Source organism: Pantherophis guttatus, chromosome 1 (genome assembly GCF_059756535.1).
Source record: "Pantherophis guttatus breed Tessera chromosome 1, ASM5975653v1, whole genome shotgun sequence".
Classification (NCBI taxonomy): Eukaryota; Metazoa; Chordata; class Lepidosauria; order Squamata; family Colubridae; genus Pantherophis; species Pantherophis guttatus.
The window spans coordinates 317,546,944-317,554,145 of record NC_142063.1 but is presented as its reverse complement, the minus strand read 5'-3'; the positions used below and the strand labels follow the sequence as shown (position 1 = coordinate 317,554,145).

Below are 7,202 nucleotides of genomic sequence, written 5' to 3'. Positions count from 1 at the left end.
GAGAATCAACTTGATCAAGGCATCAATCTAGGGAAAGCTGTACTAAATAAATGCAAAACTGAAATTCTTCAAAGGCTGTTGCCATAGCATCAATATGACAATTCAACACTTCCAAAGACTCCAGTGGATTTGTACAATTGTACACACTATGGTACTCCATGTAATCCAGACCCTTCTAGAAATGGGTGGTCCCTTTTGATTAGACTGTGAAACATTTTGCTTTTTCCTGTTAAAGTTATTGATGAAGTGCCAACTGAATAAAATGTTTAGATATCAAATGTCTATACCTGATAATTAAAAATATTTTTAAAAAATTCTTTCCCTTGAAGTCAATTTTGTAATCCTGTGTGTAGAATAATTCAAAGATGAACTGATCAATTTCAGAAATTGAAAGTGATTATCATAAAGGTAAATTAAAAACATACAATAAAATCACTGGTTTATTATAGATGTCAGTGTTTATTTTTCAGTTTTTGCCTTTGACAGCAATACTAGAAATAGTAATGAGACAAACAGATGGTCTGATAATGAATCTAGCCTTGGCTGCTGTTCCAATTATTTTTTTTTTGGTATTCAGACTCAGAGCTGAAGCATTCAACCATTAATTTTAGGTTCACTGAAAGAGATAATATGGAAATCAAAATTTTGTAAAAAAAAAAAAAAAAAAAAAAATAAGGAAAAAGCAGCATCTTAAACTTGAATTTTATATCCTGAAGAGTAGAAGACTTCATATAATTCTTTATCAGGGGTGAAATGCTACCAGTTCGGACCGGTTCTGCCATCCGGGTAGGGAAAATTTTGACTGGTTCGGAGAACCGGTAAGAAAAATTTTGATTGGCCCCGCCCACTTGCCCTCCCCCTCTCTCACCTCTCCTATATTCTGTTGTTTATTAGCTCAGCTGATTCGCGCGGCAGAGTGATTGCCACCTCAACTGAGCTAAGAAACAGCAAATGAGTCCTAGTCTCATTTGCCCTCAGCTAGAATAATAAAGGGAAACTTTCTGCGGCTTTCCCTCCCCCCACCCCTCCAAGCAGGGAAAAGAATACTAGCTTTAATGAGATGTCTGGGCATTCAGCCAAGAGCAATTACCACCTCCTTACAATATTGGGAAGCTGAAAACCACCTTGCCTGAATTGAGAAACTGCCTCAAAAGAAACTGCCTTTTGCTTCCTCTGGAGCAAAAGCAGAGAGCCTCTTCTAGGGAAGAGTTCTCTGTCTTCTATTTTTCTTCCACAGCGGAACAAAAAAGCCCCTTCCTGTGAAGGCTTTTCCAGTTCTTTATTCTGATTTTCTTCTGGAGCAAAAGAAAGCCTTTCTAGTGAAGCAGTTCGACTGGTTAATTGTTCTCACTGTCTGGAAGGTTCTCCTTAGTTTTAGGTTGCTTCTCTCTTGTTCAGTTTCCATCCATTGCTTCTTGTTTTGCCTTCTGGTGCTTTGGAAAATACATTCCCCCCCCCTCTTTCTGGCAGCCCCTTAAAAGCCTGTTGCCTATCACACTCTTGGGCATGTCTTTGATACTAGCGTAATTCTTTTCCGGCAGCAAGTTGCTCATATCAAGTTGGCTATGGCAAGTTGTCCTATAGTGAGTTGGCTGTGGCGAGTTGGCCATGGAGAATTGTCAAGACCTGTTGAGAGGTCTTGCTGGAAGCCCCTTTCCTTTGAGAAATACTTTCGCCCAATTTTGAAGCAATATCATAGTGATCTACATTGGTAGCAATGGCTGGATAGGTTAGTGTATAAAACCCATGATTAAGATACTTAACTAAGGAAATAGTTTTAGGAAGTAGATAACCTCACATATCACTTGTCATTTTATTATTTTAAATAATGCAAAATTTGGCACTATTTTGTTGTTCTGACATGCTTACTCAAGCTGGCATCCATATATCATTTTCCCCTATATCTCTGTTACTTGTCATGCCACCCACTATCAACAGGACTTACCATTTTTTTAAAGCATGATACTCTCTTCTGAGTTGCTTCCACATAGCTAGTTGTCCCTAAGCATGTCATTTTTATGCTTCCACAACCACATGTGCATTAATTTATAATTCTTGTCATTCCTGCATACAGAAAAGGAATTCAGTTAGGAATTTTTCATTGTATATCCTTCCTTCCTTCCTTCCTTCCTTCCTTCCTTCCTTCCTTCCTTCCTTCCTTCCTTCCTTCCTTCCTTTCTTTCTTTCTTTCTTTCTTTCTTTCTTTCTTTCTTTCTTTCTTTCTTTCTTTCTTTTTCTTTCTCCCCTCATATAAAGGTTAATATAGGGAGATGAATCTAATATCCATATGTCTTGTCCTACATGTCCTATCATCCTTGACATAGCAAATAACAGAATTCATTGAGGTAATCTGATATGTATTGGACTAGGAAAGACTGAATTATAGCATTAACCAGAATTTAATCTACATATTTCTGTTCATTTGCAACTATGTATATAGTTCATTTAAACTAAATGGTTAAAATGCAAACATATACCATTTTCTATATAATTTTATAGTGGCAGCCAAAAATTAAACTTGCTTTTACTTTTAAGATGCAAGATATCGACTGACTTATACCTTTTCCCAAAAAGTTAGTTTTCACATAAGAACACTGTACATAAAATTTGCTTTATGCCAACAAATGAAGAAGCCAAATCTTCTAGTTCCTTAAACTCATAAGATGCTGATGTTCTTTAATATCTGTTCTTTCATCCTAATTTCAATCCCATCACTTTCTCTGTCCTCCTACAACCTTGGCATTTTCCTCATTCATAGTCCTGTCTGCTCAGTTTTCCCATTGCCACCTACATGCATTCCCACCATTCTTTCTCTCAAATCCCTGTATTGGAGAAAGGTGCAAATGAAAATGGATAATTTCTTTTTAAAAAAAAATCTTGTTCTTCAACTGCATTTTTTAAATAAAAGAACAGACTGGAAAGTTTATCTTATCTAATCTTCCCCCTACCCCACCCCCACCCCAGCTTCAGTAAATACCATTTTGATCAAAATGTAAGAGGGATATTTCTCTTTCAGCGAAGTTCAGATATATGGGCCAAGTATATGTATACTTGAGCAGGTTTTAAACGTTTCTATTATTATTATCTTCATCATCATTATTGCCTGTTCCTGCACTATCAAGAATGTATGTATAAATTCCATTCATTTCCATGTTCTGGTGAACAGTAACATACCTAGTATTGTACCTGTGTACATTCTTTTTACAGCAATAAAAAACTTTCCTACAGAATCCAATGAGCTTAAATTTAGGATATAAACATTCCCCCATCTTGCAATAGCCTTCAGCAGCATGACATTCTTTTTCTGTTTTAATTGTATTTCCAATTCCTAAAAAAACAAAAGAGAATTGGTCAGAATTAGCCATATGCAGCAGAATGAATGAGGAAAGAGTAAATACAGTAAGTAATGGGAGAAAGGACAGTTTAAAACAGAAGTTACTGAAAGGCCAAATGAAATATTTCTTGAATATTTAGTGAGAAATCAGGAAGGAAAGAAGTCAGGAATAGTGACTATATTAAGAAAAAGGAAGAAAATCTATATAACAATAATTATTGGGAAACTTGGTCTATAACATGTTTTCCCAAGCCTTGGGCCAATCATTTCCAATTGTCGCTCTGTCTCAGTTCAGTATATTCAGATAGTATCAGTTGGAGAACATTGATCAAGATAATTTTTATAAAGAGGAAAATAATATAGAATTAAAGCCTTATCACTTGGGATTGAAGGTTTATATAAATCATAAAGATTCCAAAATGTATCTGAAGTTTGCTAGATGGCCAGTCAAAAGAGTTTTATCATGGAGTTGGCAATCAAGCAGACTGGACATGGTATTAAGGGATCTCTGATGTCTCAGGTAGAAAGATCCAATACATGATGGGGGAGGGGGGATGAAAACTAGTAACAACTATCTCTTTCTTTTGTATTTACAACCAAGAAAGAACAGAGAATTTTGACAGGGAACTGTTGGCTCAAAAAATGGCATCATCAAGAACACTTTGTATTCCTCGACTATATGGTCTATTTTATGAACAAGAAGTACATGGTGAAAAGTTGAATGTACCTCACAAACACTGGGAAGAATGTGGTTGGAAAATGTCTTGTGTGGGTAATCTGATGGCCTTTAAAGTGAATCTGTAGTGAGGAGGGAGGAAGATGAGAGGTAAGAAATTCTGAAAAATAAGAGAAGACTGCAAAAAGAAAGAAAAATGGGAGAGCCTTAATGAAACTGGTAGGAGTATAAGAAAGAATACTGACAAAACAAAGACAAGGTTTAAAAAATGAAAAGGCCGTGTAACAAAAGCAGAACAGCAGGGAATCGCCCAAGCCCAAATGTGTAAGGATTTAATCAAGAAGATTTAGGGCACAGGTGTTAAACTCACCATGTCATGTTGCTGTCACATGACGTATTGCAACCTTTTTTCCCTTTGAGGAGTTGGGGTGCATGTGGCCTGCACCTGACACATCCGGCCTGTGGGCCGCCAGTTTGACGCTCCTGATTTAGGTTCAGAATGAGCTGAGACTTGCAATAAATGCTAATCTATTTTACTGTCTCTTTGTGTGTCTTCCTCTCTCTTCCTCCCTCCCTCCCTCCCTCTCTCTCTCTCCCTCTCTCTCTCTCTCACACACACACAGAGGAAGAGAGAGAGGAAGAGAGAGAAAGAGAGAGGGAGATACACAAAGAGATAGTAAAATAGTGGACAACAGGGAAATGGCAGAACTGCTTAATTCTTATTTTGCATTTGTGTGGTTTTGCTCCAATTTTTTAAAAAGGAGAAAAGTCAGGAATATGGACTACCACTCTACTATTTAAAAGTTCACCTATTTTTGTTTATGGTTGATTAATTAAACTTTTTTTTTACCTGGAGTAAACAAAAAGGCTATGCAGAAGAACACACATGTAAGGTAAAGGATCTTCATAATAAAGCATGTAGGATTCTGACACTGGTAAAAGGGAAAAGATAAAAAAATATATCACTGAGTGATGTCCAGTTTTTCTTTTGCAAGCAGTAGCCCCTAAATTAATATGCTAAGATATTTTTGGTTCATTGGTGATAGAAAAATATCATATAAAATTCAGAAAAATGCAGATTTTTATATAACTATGTTTAATTTTGCACAGAAGTACTACTTGGCTGTGGTACTTCCTTGCCAGGGCCCAGAAGCTAAAGAGAATCACTAGGAAATAGTCAATATAAAATGGACTGAAAGATTAAAACAAGAAGCCCTCCAAAGGCAATGATAAAACATGGATCTATTTTTGTACTCTTACCAATACATACATTTGCAAAAGTTAAACTTATCGCAGAGATTTTTATATTTATATATTTATAGAATATATATAATTGTACACTGCCTCAGTCACCAGAATAACTGTAGCTAACATAATACATTAAAAGCCATAGAATAAAGGTTTAACAGAAAGCAATGACAAGCACAGCATACTGTATTAACGATGTCAAGGTAGAAAACACAATAAACACCAAGAGTTGAAACTATGAAAAATGATATAATGTGATCTTATAAAATAGCCGGCCCCAGGCTTTGATGAAAAACCCACATTTTAAAGGACCATTAACTAGTACTAGAGTTGGGACTATGTGGACTTCTGTGGACTCAATAACATAGATAACAGTAGGAAACCAATGCCACACAGATCAGTTCTACTTTTATTGTGAACCCATAATAACAGAATTTTGCAAGCATGAATTTGCTTCCCTGTTTCCTTCCTTTATCTTTGTGTGAGGGGCTTACCTGAGGCATATATTACATTTTACCCTGATTTTTTATATGATTGTTTCATTGGTAGAAGCGCTTCCATGTCCATTTCCTTTATACTCTATTACTTCTCAAGGAATGCAGGGATGACCATGGAAAAATCATGTGTCTAAGGTCTCAGGAGATGACATTGATTGGTGCATGCCAATTCTACCAGATCTAATAAATAGGCAGACATAACTGGAGAAAAGTAATCCCTCAGATTTAATCCTCAAGCCATTAGCATTTTATAATTAGTAACGAGCACCTTGAACTGCACCTGGAAGCCAACTGGTAACACTATCATTACTTGGCCTGATACATTTTATACCGATTCTAACTTCTGGCCCTTATAGACTCCTCCATCTAAACTAACATTGCAGAAGTCCAAATGTGAACTGATTAAAGGCATAAGTGATCATTAGAACAGTTTCTCAGTCCAAGAAAGGATTTAACTGACATGATATTTACAAAATGTTCCTTGGCTACAACAGTCATTGGCTCACAGTGCCCTGAGGTCCTTCATGAAGGAGGGGCTTTGGGCTTGAACTCTCCCCTGCTACCACACCAAGTGAAATCAAGCACAAAAAAGGGGGAACTATTGCTTACTGACTACTTGCTTCTTTCCATAAGCAATTTTGTGGTCTTTATAACTCCAGAAACATTTGAAGGATCTAACATCTCCCCAAACTTTCCAAAACAATAAAGAAAATGCTTCCCAAATGTTGCTTCCTACTCACTGTGTCACTGGTTCATAATGGATGCATAAAGAGCACCACCATTTGTTTCTTTGTGTGAGTCAGCCCCTTCAAGGATTTCAAACCCTCTCCAAAAGCAAGTTCACAAGTTTCTCTTTTCTATGAGAGAAAAGATATTAGAAGAAAAGTTAAACAACACTTCACTATGGCTACCTGGAATCATTTTCACTCTGAGCCTTAATCAAAACCCTACATACCATAAGCAATGAAGAAGTGATTAAGAGTCCCTCAATCTTCACTTCCCTCCTTCCTGTTATTCACCCAGGAAGTGAATACCAAAGAAAAAGGGCTGTTCTGTTGCTATGTGACAGCAGCCTTAGAATTTTCCTCAATTATCACTTAGCAGCAGCCATTACAATAGTTCCATAACAGATGAAAGAAAGGCAAACAGAGCTATTCTGTCACCTCTCACTCCATCCTTTCTCCAGTAATCAGATGGTCTCTTCAAGCAATATCAGAACTCTGTTCCTATTGGTACGGCTATTGGGAAGAGGAATGGTTGGATTAGCCATAATTTCCTCCCCTCTATACAACAGTGACAAAAATGGCTGACTTTATATAATAGAAGTAATCATCTTCAAGTAAGGGCCCCTGAGAGGAGGAAAGTCTTATTCTCTCTTCCATTCAAGAACTTTGTTCGTCTATATTTGTACACAGGATCCTTTCAGTCTAAATGTAGAATTTTAATA

At 36.8% G+C, this 7,202-nt stretch overlaps 1 long non-coding RNA gene across 1 annotated transcript; it reads right to left on the bottom strand.

Moving 5' to 3' along the window:
• Positions 1-439: 439 nt before the first annotated feature.
• LOC117671388 (uncharacterized) lies at positions 440-6,793 on the bottom strand. Its single transcript, XR_004592821.3, has 6 exons — positions 6,711-6,793; positions 6,496-6,612; positions 4,861-4,942; positions 3,175-3,328; positions 1,946-2,064; positions 440-616 (listed from the first exon to the last, which is right to left on the bottom strand). It is a non-coding gene; the product is annotated as an uncharacterized LOC117671388 (long non-coding RNA).
• Positions 6,794-7,202: the final 409 nt, after the last annotated feature.